At 42.1% G+C, this 20,308-nt stretch overlaps 1 protein-coding gene across 14 annotated transcripts in view; it reads right to left on the bottom strand.

Moving 5' to 3' along the window:
- The window catches only part of LOC148108137 (ral guanine nucleotide dissociation stimulator-like), a 56,832-nt gene that overhangs the window by 19,363 nt on the left and 17,161 nt on the right, over positions 1 to 20,308 (bottom strand). For 6 of the 14 annotated variants that reach the window (XR_015721080.1, XM_087853841.1, XM_087853839.1 and 3 more), the window contains 4 exons: positions 19,431 to 19,479; positions 9,411 to 9,609; positions 7,026 to 7,469; positions 3,368 to 3,594 (listed from right to left, as the gene is read on the bottom strand). The gene's annotated coding sequence lies outside the window, so the exon portion shown is untranslated. Of the gene's footprint in view, positions 1 to 1,942; positions 1,986 to 3,367; positions 3,595 to 7,025; positions 7,470 to 9,410; positions 9,610 to 10,151; positions 14,996 to 19,430; positions 19,480 to 20,308 lie in introns of all 14 variants that reach the window. The other 8 variants (XM_087853843.1, XM_087853848.1, XM_087853851.1 and 5 more) reach the window with 6 other exon arrangements.

Below are 20,308 nucleotides of genomic sequence, written 5' to 3'. Positions count from 1 at the left end.
CCTCTCTGCGCTCGGGGCCCCTTGTCAGCATTTATTTCGACACCACACCCATGGACATCTGACCTTCTTCCATCATGCACTGTTCCCTGGTGCATACACACACATCTTACCTCCTTCACTGAGAACACGAGCTTCCTGAATGTACATTTTAAACTTTAATGGCCTTTAGGCCTAAATATTAAATAGTCAATGAACACTTTAAAATTGAAAATGAAATCACTAGGAAACAAGTCACATTTTGCCATCCTGAAAAGAACAATACAGAGAAAGACAATTATCATATGGTTTCACTCATTTATGGAACATAAGAAGCAGGAAGATCCATAGGAGAAGAAAGGGAAGGTAAACAGAAGAGGGAATGAAACATGAGAGACTATGGACTCTGGGAAACAAACTGAGGACTTCAAAGGGGAGGGGGATGGGGGAATGGGATAGGTTGGTAATGGGTATTAAGGAGGGCACGTATTGCATGGTGCACTGGGTGTTATACGCAAGTAATGAATCATGGAACTTTACATCAAAAACTAGGGATGTACTGTATGGTGACTAACATAATAGAATAAAAAAATATTATTAATTAAAAAAAAAAAGAACAGACAAAAAAATCCTGCCCCCCCAAAAAAGAATAATACATCATTGACCTCAAGAAGGCAATAGAATGCAATGTTAAAACCCACGCCCCTTCAAGAATCTCTACTTAGTATTTTCACATGCACAACCCTTACATTTTAAATTTCACATACATGCTTTCAAATTAGATTTGATGAAGAATAATGAGAAGGTGTAAATAAAATGTTTTTTGGCTTCACGGCACAAAGATGTCTCAGAAGTTCGGTCATAAGTAGTCTGCAGTTACCTACTTGGCCCAAGCTACTTCAGAACTGAATTTAGATGGGAGTGAGGACTAAATGGAATGCAGAATTTAGAGCACCCTCTGCCAGCGGTGCAATGTCAATAATGGATGCAGACAAAACTTTCCATATAGTAAATTAACAGTTTACACAATAAAGGTAAAACCACATCAGTTTAGCATTATCTCGTGTGCAAAATTTACAAGCTTTGTCAATCATATCTAGTCTTATAGTAAGCACTGGCGTCCAAGAGCTTAAAACATTGCTACAGTTCAGGGCCTGCAAAGTATGGCCTGTCATCCAAATCCAGCCTGCCAAGTGACTTTCCTAAATAAAGTTCCCCGGGAACGCAGCCACGCTTCTTCGTTATGTGTTGTCCATGTCTCCTTTCTCACTACAAAGACAGAGCTAAATAGCTGTAACAGAGTCTGTGTGATCAACAAAGCCTGAAATACTATGATCTAGTCCTTTACTCTATAAAGAATATGACCTCTATCCTAAATTATATGACCTTGCTGACTTCAACTCAAATTAAATGGTTACCAAGTACCTTCCGTGGGTACAACAGGAACGCAACAGGGCAACGTTAATGGACAGACTCGGGTAGATTTTTAAGTCCTGGACTATTATGATAAAACAATGTTTTGGCAGCATGACATATACAGTATAGGCTAGAAAGGGATGACACAGCAGGTGTGGGGCTCCAGGGAGCATGCTGCTAACCACGGCCAAAGGAAAAGGAGGGAGCAGGAGTGAGAAAGCCCCCTGCATGGCTTGTCCAGGGATGGCTCACTGGAGGAGCTGGAGACGAGAAGCACGGGAGGGCTGAAATTAATACGCACACAAGGACACGAGCCCCGTTAAACAAGTGGTCAAGTCATGAGGAGAAGCTGATGTTAGGGAAGAAAATAAGCTCAGCTCTGGCCTCATCATCATTAAGACACCACTAGAATGTCAGTCAACGTCACCAGGGGGCATTTTAAAAGGCAAGTGTGCAAACAAGAAGCAAGGTCCAGACAAAAAGCTTGAGTGAGAGTCTCACGCCACATGGCTGCTGGCTCCGGGCCTGAAGGAGGCAAGTGTGGACTTACAGCAGAAGAGGCTCAAGCCCAGAACTTGGTCAATTCTTGGAATCTGGGGTCAAAGAAAACAGGGGCCAAGAAATGAGACACAGTCAGGGAGTGAGAATATTACATTAATATTTTCTTAAGTCTAACCTTTTTATTCACTAAAATACAAAATACGTGAACACCTCCAGATTGCTGTGGATTACACTGGGACTTTCATTGTTGGTTGATTTTTCCTTAATGACAGTCTCAGAAGTGAAAGGGTTCATCGCTATCTAGAAGTCTCGCCCCTCCTCGGAAAGCTCTTCATACTGCGCATGCACCGGTCACGTGTGTGCACAGGGCTCCTCCCCTTCTCCCCACGGATCACAGGTCTCTGCCGTTCAGGGGCCTCACCTTCTGTGCGTGTGCCCAGACTCAACAGCTAGTCCCCATCACATGCACACACCCACAAAAGAGCCAGGCTCTGTCTCCCAGGGCACCGGTACCAAGATGCAGGTGGCCAGTGGCTCCAGCCCACACCACAGGTCTGCTGTTTTCTCCGCTGCACCACGGGTTCTGTTTCCTCTGTCAGAGCTTCTCCACAGCAGCACGACTAACATTTGAGGCCTGATGTTCCCTGTCGTGGGCTAGTGCAGGCCCTGTCCTATGCCTGTAGGATAATCACTGGCTACTACCCACTAGAGGCCAGCAGCATTGCCCTCTCTCCAGTTGTGATGACCAAAAATGTCTCTGGACAATGCCCCTGGGGGGGCAGAGCCAGCCCCGGTTGTAGCTCAGGGCTGCTAATCGTTGCCCGGCCTCTGGTCTCTCTCTGCCATCTTCTTCCGCACTTGCACCTGCTTTCTTGTTTGTACTTCCCCTCCCTTTTCACTCACCACAGTGGCCACCACCAGGGTGCTGTACCAGCGTCATCCCTTGCTTTCCCCTTATTCCCCTCCCCAGCCAACTTTTCCTCTTACGTCATAAAAACCTCAATCACACGTTCATGCCATGCGTGTTTGCAGGGAAAGTACAACCATCTGCAGAGCCTCCACAGAGCTCCCTCTGGCCCTTGGGACAACACCGGCCTGGGGCTCCTCTTTGCCATGTTCATTGGTTGATGAGTATTCAGCAAGAGCTTTCTTCCCACCTACCTCTGGGTTTCAAGTTTCTTACCGACACGTGAGGGTATTTTTGGAATGATTTGCTCAGATATAGAATTTCCCCTCCACATGTAGGAATTTTACAAAAACAAAATCTTAAAGAATCATACACAAAATCACAACACTCCACATGAGAAATTAAAAGCAGGATTAGAGGGATCATTATTCAGTCCAGTAATGTAGCCCAACTCATCAGTAGTATTTCTTGCAGGACTATGAGCAAAAGACCAAGAACAAGTCTCTTCAATTTCATGAACTTATCACACACACACACACACACACACACACACACACACACACTAACCTGATGAAAGACTTCGTTCACAAAGGTGACATAACCTCGCGTTGACAAGAGAACCCGCTGCACCATTTCATACATGGGGCGGTGCTCTTCTTCAATGCTACAATGGCTGGAGTTGCTGAGTCTTCGGTCAGACAAGGTGCTGCTGTTGGAATGGTTTTTCTCCGGCTCTGCAGGCCGCCGCCATCCAGCTCTGCCACCATCTCTTGCCGCACACCACCACCAACGGTCTGGAAGAAAGCCATTACCACTTCTTTGTCTTTTTTTTAATAATAATATTTTTTATTATATTATGTTAGTCACCATACAGTACATCCCTAGTTTTTGATGCAAAGTTCCATGACACATTACTTGCGTAAAACACCCAGTGTACCATGCAATACGTGCCTCCTTAATACCCATCACCAGCCTATCCCATCCCCTCCTCCCCAAGCCCTCGGTTTGTTTCCCAGAGTCCATAGTCTCTCATGGTTCATTCCTTTTGTTTATCCCCCTTTCTTTTTCCCTTTCTTCTCCTACCAATCTTCCTACTTCTTATGTTCCACAAATGAGTGAAACTATATGACAATTATCTCTCTCTGCTTGACTTATTTCACTTAGCATTATCTCTTTCAGTCCCGTCCATGTTGCTGCAAAATTTGTGTAATCATTCTTTTTGATGGCTGAGTAATATTCCATTGTATATATGGACCACATCTTCTTAATCTGTTGAAGGGCATTCGGCTCCTTCTATGATTTAGCTATTGTGGACAATGCTGCTATGAACATTGGGGTGCATATGGCCCTTCTCTTCACTATGTCTGTATCTTTGGGGTAAATACCCAGTAGTGAAATGGCTGGATCAAAGGGTAGCTCAATTTTTAACTTTTTATGGGACCTCCACACTGTTTTCCAAAGTGCCTGTACCAACTTGCATTTGCACCAACAATGTAGGAGGGATCCTCTTTCTCCACATCCTCTCCAACATTTGTGGTTTCCTCCCTTGTCAATTTTTGCCATTCTAACTGGCATAAGGTGGTATCCCAGTGTGGTTTTGATTTAAATTTCCCTGATGGCTAATGATGTTGAACCTTTTTTCATGTGTCTGTTAGCCATTTGTATGTCCTCATTGGAAAAGTGTCTCTTCATATCTTCTGCCCATTTTTTGATTTGTTTGTTTCTTGCATATTGAGTTTGAGAAGTTCTTTGTAGATCTTGGATACCAGTCTTTGATCTGTAGTGTCATTTGCAAATATCTTCTCCCATTCCGTGGGCTGCCTCTTAGTTTGTTTTTTTTTTTAAGATTTTATTTATTTATTCGACAGAGATAGAGACAGCCAGTGAGAGAGGTAATACAAGCAGGGGGAGTGGGAGAGGAAGAAGCAGGCTCACAGCAGAAGAGCCTGATGTGGGGATCGATCCCATAATGCCGGGATCACGCCCTGAGCCGAAGGCAGACGCTTAACCGCTGTGCCACCCAGGCGCCCCTGCCTCTTAGTTTTTTTGACTGTTTCCTTGGCTGTGCAGATTCACTTTTTCTAACTGCTCATTCCATGAAATACAATTTCAGGAAACCCACAGCCCACGAATCATTATTGAATGGTGCACTGAGACTTAATAAAAGTATAACTAAGTGTTATCATACAAATAAATACAAATATCATACACAAAACTGAACCATCTCAAACTTTCTTTTTCATTCCCAAATGGGCTTTGATGGGTTTTAACGTCAATTAATATGCTGATAGAACTGCTAAAAAATGGTCACTGCTGAAATTTTAAAATCACCACTCTGCTTTCTCTAATGTATGTTGAAGTACTTTTATCTCATACAAAAATGAATTACTAAGGACTAAAGAATACTTCACAGAACACATTTTCAGCTGAAGTGATGCACCAAGAATGTACAGTTTGTTCAGGTTTATGCTGTTGCTGTCAAAAGTATATGGGATGTAAGAGCCACTGTCCTTCCGTTCTCCCATGAATATTTGTTATACCAGATTCTCCAAGTGCTAAGAAAACTTAGTCTAGAAGATGCACTAATTCATCTCCTCCCTGGTGAAAAATTAAAGGTATTAGTAGATCCCGAAGCAAATTCACTTTGGGAAAACACACACACACACACACACACACACACACACACACACACACCCTCAAACAGACCTTCAATACAATAATAAGGGCAAAAGTATAAACTCCATTTGGAAACAGCACTTAAAATATTGTTTTGAAGGGCTTTTACAAGAACAGTATATTCTTTGAAAAGAGATTTCGGATCAACTGTTTCACTAATATTCACTTTACATAGGCAAAATTATATTAAATTTCAAATTCCAAACAAAAACTTTCAGGAGACAAATGAAATTATATGTGCTTTTATTCCTGCAACTCTGTCTCCAGAATCTTATTCAATTGTTTAAATTGCTGCTTTTTCTCATGTACAATGCAAATGAAGAGAGAAACACAGGAGACACATGTGAGATGAGGCGGGAAACACAGCTGCGAGGCACAAACAGGAGTACAGGAGGCAGCTGATTAGCTGAATAATGACCCCCCCCCCCAAAGATGTCCATGCCCTAATCCCCAGAACCTTTGAGTATCTCACCTTACCCGGCAAATGGGATTTAGAAGGTGTGATTAAATTCTAAATTTAATTGAGCGATTATCCTGGATCATCTGGGTGGCCCCAATGTAATCATGAGTATCCATAAGGAGACAGGAGGATCAGACACAAGGCCATGGGAAGATGGAAACAGAGGGAGAAAAGGTGATATGATGAAGGGCCACAAGCCAGGGAATGCAGGAAGCCTCTAGAAGCTGGACAAGGCAAGAAAATGGATTCTCCTCGAGAGCCTCCAGAAGGCAGAGCTGCACACCTGCCAACACCTTGATTTTACCACACCGAGACTGATTTTGAACTTCTGACTTCCAGAGCTGCAAGGTCATAAAATGTATTGTTTCAAGCCACTGAAAGTTTGTCATTTGCTGCAATGGCACTAGAAGACTACTATAACAACTCACTGTGAGGCCTACTGAGAGTCTATACGATGGCGGTGACCATTTCTAGGTACGGCCATCTGCAGCATGTGGCAGTGCTGGGCTGGACAGTTGTCTGCCAGAATCCACTCCCCCTCCTTAATGGAACCCCAGGGCTCTGTGTGCTTCCTCCCCTGCAGCCCAGGTGACTCACAGGAAGCTGGCCCCATCCACAGGACCAGGGAACGGTTCTGTTTCGTGGGCCATTCACATAGCCAGCTTCGAATCAGTCAGCGCCTTGTTACTGTTCCAGGAGAGACAAGTAAACTAGGTTGTCCCATCAGACAAAAGGTAAGAGCTTTACAGAAATATCTGGGTTGTCTCTGAACACGAACAAGGAAGGCAGTGCCCCTGATGCTGGCCGCCGTCTTACAATCAGCAGGGAGTGGAAGCCAACCCTGCCAGAGGGAAAGGGCAGAGTAGGGAAAACTGTACAGAATCATGGAGAGAGTGTGAATAACCCACATTCTCTGCCAGCCCTGCCATGAGCTGCTTCTATAGGAGATTAAAATACTTCTTTTTTACCTTTAAGACACTTTGAGTTATGGAGTCTTCTTCTGTTAGGATGATACAACCATCCAAACTCATTCGGGGGTCAGACCTTTAGGACACTAAGAAAGCCAGATAATAAAAGTAGATGACTCACAAGTGTGAATGACCAACGAAGGAAAAAAACTGGAACCTTGAATCCGTGGTTAATCTGCTATTCTTGCTACTTTTCATCATCCAAATGTATTCTTCAAGAACGAGAAACTTATTTTCAGTGATGGTTTTCTGAAATTTTGAAACCAGGTAGGAAAAAGTCACAGCCTTTAAACAGACTACTTTGAATTGACTTAACAATCACACAAGATATAATGTAAAATTTATCAAAGAATGGGACTGTGTTTCTTATCTATGATTTCATACAAATTTTTGCCTACCTGATGGGTGAATAAAGGTCTCTCAGCATGGTCCAGAACTAATGGTGTTCCCTGGCTCAGTGAAATTCAGGGTCGTTTCTATTTTCTCTTCCGTGAACTTCTCTTTCATCTCCTTTTGTCTGTTTTTCAATCGGCTGTTTGTCTTCTCATCGGTTTGTAGGCACTCTCTATATATCAGAGGCATGAACTCTTTTAACAGCTCTGATGTTACAGATGCTTTTCACCGTCTGTTGACCGAGTGTGGCTTTACTGTACCTTTTGACATGCAAACTTTTTCAAGTTTGTAAAGTAAAGTGGGACCTCATTTTTTCTGTGGCTTGCGGGTCTTATCTCTACCTAAGGTGGTCTACCACTTCCCAAATGTATATATTCCCCTAGATTGTCTACTAAATTCTTTATTATTTTTTTAATACTTAGACCTTAAATCAATTTAGGACTTAAATCAATCTGACATCTGCTTATGTATGTGATATGAAGCAAGGTTCTGAGAGAGAGAGAGAAAGACAGACAGACTGACAGTTCTTTCAGCTCTGAGGGTTATAGATTAGATTCAAAATTCAATGCTACTCTGTCTCATTTTCTAGAAGGAACTTGTGGTTTCTGTCTGGAACTCTGATAATTTTTCTCTTAATTCCTTAAAGTCAAATAGGTTTATGTCTGTTTAGGTTTGTGTCTGTTTAGCTAATTCTCCCTGGGACTCGAAGGCCTTGTTAGTCTAAGGCATGACTTTTTTTCAGCTCAAGTAAATTTTGCATTAGTTCAATGATCACTTCTGATTTTTTCTCCTTTTGTCCTCCTGATACTTGTAAGGTAGGTCTGGACCTCTCCTCAGATCTTATTTATTCATTTCTGATTTCCATTTCTTTGAATTTTTCCTCAGTGTTGTCAGATATTCCTTTGGAAAATCAATTTTGTTCTCAGCAGTGATCATTACTGTTTACAGTTTACCTATTAAAAGTTTAAACTAATGAATTTAAAGTTTTTAATTTTATTTTAAAGATTTTATTGATTTGAGAGAGGGAGAGAGAGAGAGAGAGAGAAAGCACCAGCAGGGGGAGAGGCAGAGGGAGAAACAGACTCCCCGCTGAGCAGAGTGCCCTATGCGGGGCTTGACTCCAGGACCCCGGGATCATGACCTGAGCCGAAGGCAGACGCTTAACCGATTGAGCCACCCCGGCGCCCCAAATCTTTCTCTTAAAATCTTCAGTAAGTCTTTTGTTGCTCTTACTGCAATTATATCCCCCTCAGACTTCTTTGAAACGAAGTTTCTCCAGTTCTTCAGTCAGTTCTTATCAAAGCGGTGCTTCTCTGTGAAGATGCTCATTGTCACTCGGGTGTGTGTCACTCTTCCGGCTCAGGCCTAGTCACGCTTCTGGGAACTCCAGGGCATCAGCAAACTTGCTCTAAGTGGACCACACTTTGTGCATAAAACCGTGTCCCTGCCATGAAGCAGCTGCTCTCGAACCTCCTCAAGTGGTTCTGCTCTACCCAGTGCAAAGTCCCTAAGCAACTCAGTCTGCTGGGAAAGCCCCATTTGTCTGTGACCAAGGACCGCAAGAGAGGGAAGATATACCACGGGCCCCACACAGAAAGAGGTCTTCACTGAAGGCCTTGGAGGGAGACAGCCTTTTCTTGCAGGGATTCCATCATGGCATCCTGAAATCCTGAGATGCTTTTCCACTCCTTCCCCTGAGATCCCAAGAGGGCACTTGGCAGTCTCGCGGTCCTTCCCATGGCCCACCTCCATGATTCCCGAGGGCCTTCCTGGTGCTGGGGATTGGTGAAGGCAACCTGATCTTATGCTCTGAGGTCACCGGTACTTGATCAAAGGAGGGAAAATAAGAGGGGGCCAGGAGGCTGCACACCACAGCCACCTCCTCAAAATGTCTCCCTGGCCCCCAAGATCGCCTTGTCATGGCAATGTCAACAGAGCACTGCAAGTGCTACCTCAGAGCTCCCTCTGACACCTCAGCAATACAGAGAGAGCCCACCAATAAAACCAATCCCCATAACCAACATTCTTTAAGAACCAAAAACCCTAATAATCAATTACTTTGGTACGTGTTAGCATATTTTTACCTACATAAAAGATAAGATGAATGGCATACCTGCATGATTTTGGGCAGTACATCAACTCCATTTTTAGTGTTTTGTGTTGTAGTTAGATACTTTTTTTGAAAAAGAAAGTTACAATCTATTTAATAAAAACAACGCGAGCTGCCATGTATGGAATTTTTGTACTGTAAATGTTTTCATCGTCTCGTGTTGTAGTAATGTACACTGGCTTTGGTCTCAAATGGGGGATGTCTGGAAGAAAAAAGAACACATGACTAGGTTCGTGAGTGTAACCCCCACGAATGGTTCAGTTTCTTACTGAGCACATATGTATTTGGTTGTATGAATAGCAACTAAAATAAAAGAACCAGAAATTATAAAAGATGACATCTTTTGGTAGACTTGTTTCTGATTCTGCCTTGCAACCTGACCAAGATGGGACGGTGGCTACTGTTACTGTTTGCTTGTTACAGCAATGGCATAGAGCTATGGAAGTACCAAGCTAATAACTCTTTGTAACAAATTTGAGACATGACATATTATAATAGTAAAAATATTTTCACATACCTTATAACTAATTTAATCTCATTTTATGACTGAAATAAATCTAAAAGCATGTATAGACATTTTTCATCATTTTAGGTATTTTATTATTTTTTAAATCATTTTAGGTATTTTAACATCCAATATTACACTAATCAAATCCACAGGACTTTAGTTTTATATCCTTTTCCCTTTAGATGAATCCAAAGAATAGAATCAGTATAAACTACTTTATGTCTGAAAGAATTCACCTTTGAGATATCGAACACCACCACTTCCAAAGAATTAATAAGAAGTCCCTTTATCATTCTTTCTATTTCATAATCCATACAAAAAAATTACACGGTATTGGATTTGTCCAACTCTCTTACTAACTTTTATACAACTGGAGGTACCTGCATGAGGAAGACAAGTTCTCAACGAATCACTTTTAATTTCAGCATATTAAAGTATGCTATATGTTCCACAGTGAATACAGACTATTTTATAAAATCAGAAACAAGTTCTGAAAAAAATACCCACATATAGACAGCTAACAAATACATATCTCAGTACCTGGAAAGGTTAGTACTTCTACGTCTTCCAAAATGCATCAAGCTTCTGCTGTTTTCCCCTGATCCAAGCGTGCACGTGTGTGTGTATGTATATAAACACCCACAGACAACTGAATTAGTAGTCCACATTCCCCAGATGGATTAATGTCTTTTGTGACCTTCTCCCCTCCAACATTGTTCCTGATTATTCATTTTAACTAATTTTTGCCTGCTTTAACTGGGAGAGGAAAATTTGCCTCCCCACCCCGGCATCAATCTAAGGGATACTTGTGTCCTGTGAGCCTTCATTTCTCATAGAAGAAAAACTTTAGCAGTGAAATTAGAAATTTCCTTGTTTCCTTCCTTTCCGGGGCTTACTCTCCCTAGGTTGCCCAGCTGCCCAAACATCGGCCCCTCCGTAAGAAGCTGTAAGTAGCACCTGCTGGATGAAAGATCCAAGATAAAAGAAAGGCCTACTATGGGCAGCTGCGTGGCCCAGGCTGGCCTGCCTCGCCACTGAGCAAGGTCTGGGGTCACCATACCCCACCACCTGGAAGAGAAGACTTAAGGAAACTTTATTTTAACATTCAAAGATTTGAAATATAATTACGCCAAAAAAAATCATGACACGTGTTGAACTCTTTCTGAGTGCAGGAGCCACAGTTCCCCTTTACTACTATGAGCTCAGCTACAAATAGGTAGTTTGTACAAACAGGTAAAATCGTTTATTAGGAACCCTTAAACTTCTTATAATAAAGTGACCGTTAAATATAAGAATAAAATGACTATCTTACTTAAAAATAAACAAAGGTCACTTTGTTTTGTCCCTGTGGACATCCTCTACACATGGCCCAATCAGTACTTCCCAAGTACAGGTTTGTGGATGTTTGTTTAACTTAGTAAATGATGGAAATAAATGAGGAAGATAATACTTTCGAAACAATGTAAAAAGAAATTTAAAACCAGTATCTTGATTCTCCTTATTCTTCCACTCCAAGCTTGCAGCCTTTGGATAATATGTGGGAAAGAACATACGTACATTTACATTTCAACTTAATGTCTACTAAACTGAAATGCTGTTATCTTATTAAAATTCCTATCCTAAATAAAAAAACAAGCGTGACAAATTATGGTGACAAATAATCTTGACAATCATGTAATGAAATCATATCTTTTTTTTTTTAAAGATTTTATTTATTTATTCGACAGACATAGAGACAGCCAGCGAGAGAGGGAACACAAGCAGGGGGAGTGGGAGAGGAAGAAGCAGGCTCATAGCGGAGGAGCCTGATGTGGGGCTCGATCCCATAACACCGGGATCACGCCCTGAGCCGAAGGCAGACGCTTAACCGCTGTGCCACCCAGGCGCGCCTGAAATCATATCTTAAAACTCAAATGATGACAAGAATGAATACCTTAAAACAAAGTAGTTAACTATGTTAAAGACATTTTTACTGAGAATTAAAAAAAAATCACCCAAAGATATCATGTTTTTAAACTTGCTCTACTCATCATGCCTGTATTTTTTTCCACCTCTCTATAATGATTTAACATTCTTTCTGCCCTTAAAATATTTAGTCAGATGTAATCTCTATTTTTTTTAACTCAAAAAGGGCCATTTATAGTAAACAGGAATTAAGGAAATAATCCCTCACAAGAATTTCACACAATGTTACATGGGTACATGAAAAATCATTATCATCAGAAGGCAAAGCTACAGAAACTTGAAAAGTGCACTGTCTTTATTAAAAGGAATCCACAGGCTAAAATAAGCCAGGCCTGCCAGTCCAGCTACACCTGTCCCAGGTTCTTTTTTTCGTTTCTTTTCTTTTCTTTTTTTTTTTTAGATTACTTATTTATTTATTTGACAGAGAGACAGGCAGAGAGAGAGGGAACACAAGCAGGGGAGTGGGAGAGAAAGAGGCAGGCTCCCACTGGAGGAGGCTGATATGGGACTTGATCCCAGGACTCTGGGATCACGTCCTGAGCTGAAGACAGATGCTTAACGACTGAGCCACCCAGGTGGCCCTGTCACAGGTTCCTCATACTGGTTAGCACACAGAGTACTCTAAAGCAGAGCTTCCCGACCTCCTTCATGCTGTAGCCCACTTAGAAAGTGGAAACAACTGTGCAACATCTAAGGTCAAAGGATGAGGGGCTTTGGCTGCCCCTGGGACAGAGGGGCTCCATGTCAGCAACCTGGCAGCAGTTCTCTGGGCTGAGCCAAGAGAGAAACTCTGCTCTGAGGACTCAGTAGAGAGAAGGGAGGGAAGAAGTGTGGGATGGACATGCACATACAAGTCTGCACACTATTCAGGGGGTTCACAGTCTACATAAAAATCCTCACCCTCTATCACCGGCATCCTTCCTCCAGTGGGATTCTGGGGATTATGTCATATCTGAGGTTGCACAGTTCATTAGTGACACATCTAGAATGAGACCCAAGTGCCCCAACACATTCAACTTCTCGATACTCCCTGCCAATTTCCGGGGACAGATGGAATACTCTACCACTTCTGAACAGGTGGAGTCTGAAATGCAGGTGCAATGGGCCAGTAGGGCCAAAATACACAGCTTCTAGAGGACAAGAGAATACTCCAGTCTGCTCTCGGGATTTTGGAGTCCTTGTGTTTCTGGTGCTGGATAAAGGAAATGGGAGAGGAGAGCAGACAAGATTACCCAACAGGAAAGAGTAGTCAGAAAGGGAGGCAAGGACTGAATCTTGAGAGACAGCAGAGAGAAACAGACCCCTAAAGAAAACTGGCAAGAAGAAAGGGAGGAGGAAAGAAGGAAGAAAACATTAGGGGAAGAGAGAGATCATGAAGCAGGGGCAGTCATTGTCAGATCACCTGAAATACTAAAGTGTCCTTCCTCTGGACTTGACCACTAGACTTGACTCCCCTTCTCAGCAGTGACAGGGAAGGGGCAGGTAGAACTGAGTCTCAGGAGAGGAAGTGGGCTGAGCAAAGATTATAACATCAAGAAACTTGCTTGTGGAGGACACAGAGACTGGACAGAGTTCCCAGGAAGAACTCAGAGACAGGAGAAGTGTTGGCTGAGAGAAAAGAATTCAGTAGTTTGTTTTTGAACCATACCAGAAATGTAGACTAGGGGAAGGGATCACCTACTGAAATCATGAACTAATGATCATAACTCCATATTCAGTTGGTAAACATCAGAGAAAGGAACATGTGACACCAAGTTGGTCTGGGCTGTTGGCACAAAGAGATATGCTTCCGCCCCATCTTCCGGCCTGCCCTGCCTATTCCTGATCTGCCCATTCAGCTTCTAGGCCTGCCTCCTCCCCGGTCCCGCCTTGCTAGCACAGGATTAGGGGTCAGGAAGAAGAAAAGAGGCAAGAATAGATGAATATACTATGAGGGAATACAAAATATATATGGGTCTCTGCCCCACTTCCTGGCATAGGGCCCCTAAAACCCTTGTAATTTCCTAAGTGATAAGCACACGAGGAGCTCTTTTGTTTTAATAACACAGCTTGTAGAGGTCTCGTGGGCTCCCAGATGGCTCCTGAGTGAGAGGGCTGGTCACCAGGAAGACCACGCCACGATTAGAACTTAGAATTTTCAGCACCCCCATCCCGACCCCTCCATTCCTCCAGACAGGGGAGAGGGGCTGGAAGTGGACCATGTCTATGTGAGGAAGCCTCCATAAAAATCCCAGTAGCAGGGGTTTCAGGGAGCTTCCAGGTGAGTGAACATATCCACGTACAGGGAGGGTGACAGCTCCACAGGGACAGACATTCCTGTGCTTGGGACCCTCCCAGACTGTACCCCTTGTGTCTCTGCATCTGGCTATTCATCTGTATCCTTTATCATATCCTTTAATAAGATGGTCAATGAAAACAAATGTTTCCCAGAGTTCCCTGAGCCACTCTAGCAAATCAGTCAAAGCTGAGGAGGAGTTGTGGGAACCTCTGATTTGTAGTCAAGTTGTTCAGAAGCTGTGGGTAACCTGGGGCCCTCCTACTTGTGACTAGCACCTGAATGTGATGGAACAGCCTCATGGGACTGAGCCCTTAACCCGTGGGATCTGACGCCATCTCAAGGCAGACAGCGTCAAAGCTGAGTTAAACTACAGGACATCCAGCTGGTGTTGCAGAGTTGTCTGGTGAGGGGAAAACCCAAACATTTACCCACCGTAAGTGCTAGAAGCAAAGTGCTCTCTGTGAATGTGGTAATAATATGAAAGCAATGGAGAACTGAATTTTTTTCCTTTACATACACACTCACACAAAATGGTATGTATGCCAGGTCTTTGCTGATGTGAACTGACACATATTCTATTTCTAGCAAAGTATCACAAAGAATCACCTCAAGGAAAAAGCAAAGATACAAAATATGGATAAGCAGGAAGAAAAGAAGCAACGTCTTCTCTTTCCCATCAAGAGTAAGACCATTACTGAATTATCCATGATTCTGCTCTTACGTGAATAACCATATATTTCAACAGTATCTGAAGAAAAAAGCATGTTTGGTCCTCAGTGATCTTTTCCCCTCATATGGCTGGCAGGAGAGGAGTGATTTCTTCTGGATATATCTCTGCTGCAGAGTGGGGAAAAAAGGAGAGCTCTTTCACCAAAGTTAAAAGGACTTTTTAAAAATGGCCGCTATTGAAATACATCTGCTGCTCCGTTGGAACCTGCTCACACTGTACTCCAGGCCACTGCGCATGAAGGGCTTCGAAATACGGTACAAATGTCCATGACGCCCCCTCTCCCTCTCTTTCAAATTCTGCTTTGGTCAGCCTAAGATCAAGTACCTGTCATTGGGCAGTCAAGTGATATGCATTAATAAATCAGTGGCCCTAACTGCCAAGTTTCTTGAAAACTCACAGGACTCAAATGGCTGCCATTAATACTCCCAGGAGGCCACTACTGTCCTTCCATGAATGCTGCATGAAAATACAGAGCTGGCCAAAAAGAGCCTGGGTGAGCAGATGAATGTCCACTCATGAAACAATCATCATGAGGACAATAAACAGTAGTTCAGGATGGTGGATTTAAATCTCATTAACAGCCACGAAAACACTCCAGATACACCACGTGTCTCTACTTCTTGCTATTGCCAACATCTGTCCCCTCCCTTCCATTCCTGTTTCCACCACTTCAGTAAATTTCTCCTGTCATCATTTCATATAAAATAGGCTCTGATTCTTCCAATTCTAATGTCCGTAAGACTTTACTGTGAATATGAGCAGGGAGTAAGTCCTACTTTGAACCCATCTATGAAATAGAGATTTCTATTCATGATAATGGCAAACCGAGGAATTCCTCAATGTAACTTCAAGAGTCATTTCAACCTGTAAGGTCTGCTAATGCTACTCACCATCAGCCACACTAGGGTTAGGACTGATGAGTGTCTCCAGCGTACAGGGCCCTCGGGATGACATGATCGCTGGGAAACCAGTTCATTACTGCTCTATGGTGTATTTGAGAGGTGTGAAAAGAGCAAGTTCTGAGAGTTCTCATCACAAAGAAAAAACTCTCTTTCTTTTCTTTTAACTTCATTTTTGCATCTCTAGAGATGATGGCGTCAGACTAAATTTATTCTGGTGATTGTTTCACAGTATACGAAAGGAACATCATTACGCCGGGTACCTTAAACATACACAGTTCTGTATGTCAAGTGTATCAAAACAACTGGAGCAAAAAAATATTTTAATATTCATAGAGAGCATCAGGAAATTGGACGTGGTAAAAAGAATGTCACGTAAACAAAACTGAAAACAGCAGAACCGAAAGCCAGTAGGTTATCCTAGGGGTTAAAAACTTCAAGCCATTGGCATAAAAAGTTGATTCTGAAATTAAAAATCAGTGAATTAAAATTAAAGCAGATGAAATAGAATTTTAAAATTTTGTTCCATTTAACAATTTGTCAAAGAATAGAAAGTCTTAATAAGTGACCTCAGATAGTAACTTTTGAAAAAACTGTTCGTGTTTTGGAATATTCTGATTGTAAGCTTCCAAGTGGGCACAGAATGAGAACATTTTGTTTGATCAAAGTCGCCTCATGGAAAATGGCTGAAGCAAAATGTCTGAGATACGACCTAAACGAAAGGATATAAATGGCTAGACGAAATTGTCCCGAGTTCGTTTCTCCGTATTTGCAGTTTACATTTATTTTCATGTCGTTAAGTCCATTAAGTTCATGGAGTACATTCTAAGTGTATTCCATGAATTAACACATCTCCAAGGGCAAGAGAAACAAAAGAACAAATGAACTTGTGGGACTTCATCAAGACAAAAAGCTTCTGCACAGCCAAGGAAACAGTCAAAACAACTCAGAGGCAGCCCACGGAATGGGAGAAGGTATTTGCAAATGACACTCCAGATCAAAGACTGGTATCCAAGATCTACAAAGAACTGCTCAAACTCAATACACGGAAAACAAATAATCAAATCAAAAAATGGGCAGATGATATGAATAGACACTTTTCCAATGAGGACATACAAATGGCTAATAGACACATGACACAATGTTCAAAATCTTTAGCAATCAGGGAAATTCAAATCAAAACCACACTGAGATACCACCTTACGCCAGTTAGAATGGCAAAAACTGACAAGGCAGGAAGCAAGAAATGCTGGAGAGGATGTGGAGAAAGGGGATCCCTCCTACATTGTTGGTGGGAATGCAAGTTGGTACAGCCACTTTGGAAAACAGTGTGGAGGTCCCTTAAAAAGTTAAAAATTGAGCTACCCTATAATCCAGCCATTGCACTACTGGGTATCTACCCCAAAGATACAGACATAGTGAAGAGAAGGGCCATATGCACCCCAATGTTCATAGCAGCACTGTCCACAATAGCCAAATCGTGGAAGGAGCCGAGATGCCCTTCAACAGATGACTGGATTAAGAAGACGTGGTCCATATATACAATGGAATATTACTCAGCTATCAGAAAGAACAATTTCTCAACATTTGCTGCAACATGGACGGCACTGGAGGAGATAATGCTAAGTGAAATAAGTCAAGCAGAGAAAGACAATTATCATATGGTTTTTCTCATCTATGGAACATAAGAACTAGGAAGATCGGTAGGAGAAGAAAGGGATAAAGAAGGGGGGTAAACAGAAGGGGGAATGAAGCACGAGAGACTATGGACTCTGAGAAACAAACTGAGGGCTTCAGAGGGAAGGGGGGTAGGGGAATGGGGTAGGCTGGTGATGGGTAGTAAGGAGGGCACGTATTGCATGGTGCACTGGGTGTTATGCGCAACTAATGAATCATCGAACTTTACATCAAAAACCAGGGATGTACTGTATGGTGACTAACGTAATATAATAAAAAAATATTATTATATAAAAAAACACAGAACACTTTAAATCAGAAGCAGGATGACCGTCTTTGTTGTGTCTATTTACCCACGTACTGGAGGGCCGGGCCAGCAGTGTAAGACAAGAAAAGACTCACTGGCAAGCTTGTCATTATTCACAGACAATGACTGTCCATCAAGAAAACACACAAACAAAAAATCTGCAGACAATACGCTGGAATTAAATAAATCATACATATTCGCTTAATCCAGCAGTGGGAATGAATGAATGAACTTGAGCTAAACTCACAAACAGGGATAAATCTCAGAAATACCGTTGAATGTGAACAGCAAGCCACAGATGATTATGCACCACGTGAGACCATTTTTATTATACTCAAAACCAAACAAAACTGCACAATGCATTGTTTAGGGATACGAGTACTTGTGGTAAAAAACCATTTTTAAAAAAGAAGGGTAACGGCATAATGCAGAGGAGTGGCTGCCTTCAGAGGAGAAAAAGAACACGATCAAGGAGAAGTAGCTTCTACTTCTTAAAATGAGGGAGGGGGGACGATGTCAAGAGAAGGGGCTTTAGAACTATGCCTCATAACTTGCATATATGTTATAGATTCTTTAGTAAATGTTCAACTGCTACATAAACCAGACAATTTAAATTAATGGGACAGTTCAAACAAATGATGGATACATATTTAAGTGACAGGCTTAATTAAAGCTCCTGTTAAAGACAGCTCCTCTGTACAAATTTCATTCACAGCAGGGTTACCACAGGAAACACAATAACCACCGTAACATAAACAGTGAATCAATGTCTCTTACTCTGGGGAAGGAGTACAGCCCTTTAAGGAGAGAAAGGGGAACCACAGTCACTGAGGGCCAGCCAGGAGCCAAGTACTGGGCAGGAGGTCTTCAGATCTGTTTTATTCCACAAACCCAAAAAGCCCCTGGAGAGCTTTCTCCCCTGGCCTCTCCCTCCAGCCAGCTCTGCAACAAATATACATTAGGCCTTCCTTTTATCGTCATAAAGTTGATCGCACACCAGCCTAAGCACATGTCTCTTCAAACCATGAATAATTTCTAGATAACCAACAATTAACTTGCAGAACCTACAATTTAGTTCTAGTGTAGCTCTCAAGGTATCAGTAATCTGGCCGCTTGTCTAATACATGTGGACAAGAGAGACTGTAAGCTTAATAGACCAAGAACCACACCCAAACACACTGTTCCAACTTTGAAAAGAATATGTGATCACACACGGACACACAGACACATACAAAGATTGCAATCTCACTAGTAGTCAGGAACAACATATTAAAAACAGTGGGTTTTCAACATGTCAGTTGGCATATATACACACACAAAAAATCATCGCCAGTGTTGCTTAGGGAAATTTACACACAACTTCCATAAAAGTTTCCATATAAATTTATATGACCTTCAATTTGGTCATATCAGTAGTTTAATGTGGATACATTTCCATCTAAGAACTTCACATCTAGGTAACCATACAGGAAAAATTCTCCCACATGTTTGCAAAAAAATTAAACATCACAAGAATATTCTTTGCAGCATTGTTTTTAAAAGTGGAAGGAAGGAAATACATGTCCATCATTTTTTATGTCCTCAAGTAAAATTAAAGAGCTAAAGTACCACATTTTCAACAAGAATCTCAAAAGCTAAATGAATTTAACAAAAACTTACCTCAAAAAGAGGATGGAGTCCAGCTCCTCCCTTTCTGACTTCTTATTCCCTAGAATGTATAAAAAAAAAAATTAGTTATCATGACAATGTGTACATTTTAAGATATTAAAAATTATGTTATCTTGAAAACACTGAAGCTTGAACACACACTCATTTATTCAAAAACTACCAGGAGGTAACGTGGAACCCCTGTCGGGAATGTAGATAAACACCCAAGCCACAGCACCTGAGTCCACACCTAGCAGAGCCACTCTTCGCTAGCTGTTTAACCACAGACTCCACGTTTGCCAAATCACTGTCAACCCGTGGAATGCAATTTATTTATTTCTCAATTACTTATGAGCTCAAATTATGAAGGAATGCACAGCAGATGCAAAGAAAGAGTTCTAGCTTTTTTGATGTGAAGAGGCACAGAGCAGTCATAACTATGAAAAGCCACGCATGTCTTCAGGTCACGTGCACTGTTCTTTCGATAGTGACAATAAGAGAAAATACAAAACCTACAGCAGCCAGTTACATTTATTGTCCAGTCTCTCTGCCGGGGGCCCTGCACTAAGAGCTTGCCATTCAGCATCTAACTTGGGAAGTGGTAACCTTTTCTGCAAAGGGCCAGGGAGTGTATGTTTTAGGCCCCTCTTGTAATCATTTAACGCTGCCACGATGGTGCAAAAGCAGCCATGGGTAACACATAAATGCACTGGTATGGCTGTGTCCAACAACTTATTTGTCAAAACAAGCAGCCAGTTCTAAGTTGTGGACCCCTATCTAACGGAATGCCCACAGCTCTAGGAAGTAAGGTAAGATGGCATTCGTTCATTGAACAAATACGAAAGAATGTCTCTGTGTCAGAGATTCTTCCAGGCCCTGAGGATACAGGA

Source organism: Ursus americanus, chromosome 22 (genome assembly GCF_024610735.1).
Source record: "Ursus americanus isolate L20-20 chromosome 22, mUrsAme1.1.p, whole genome shotgun sequence".
Classification (NCBI taxonomy): Eukaryota; Metazoa; Chordata; class Mammalia; order Carnivora; family Ursidae; genus Ursus; species Ursus americanus.
The sequence above is the reverse complement of the archived record's forward strand: the minus strand, read 5'-3'. Positions and strand labels throughout refer to the sequence as shown.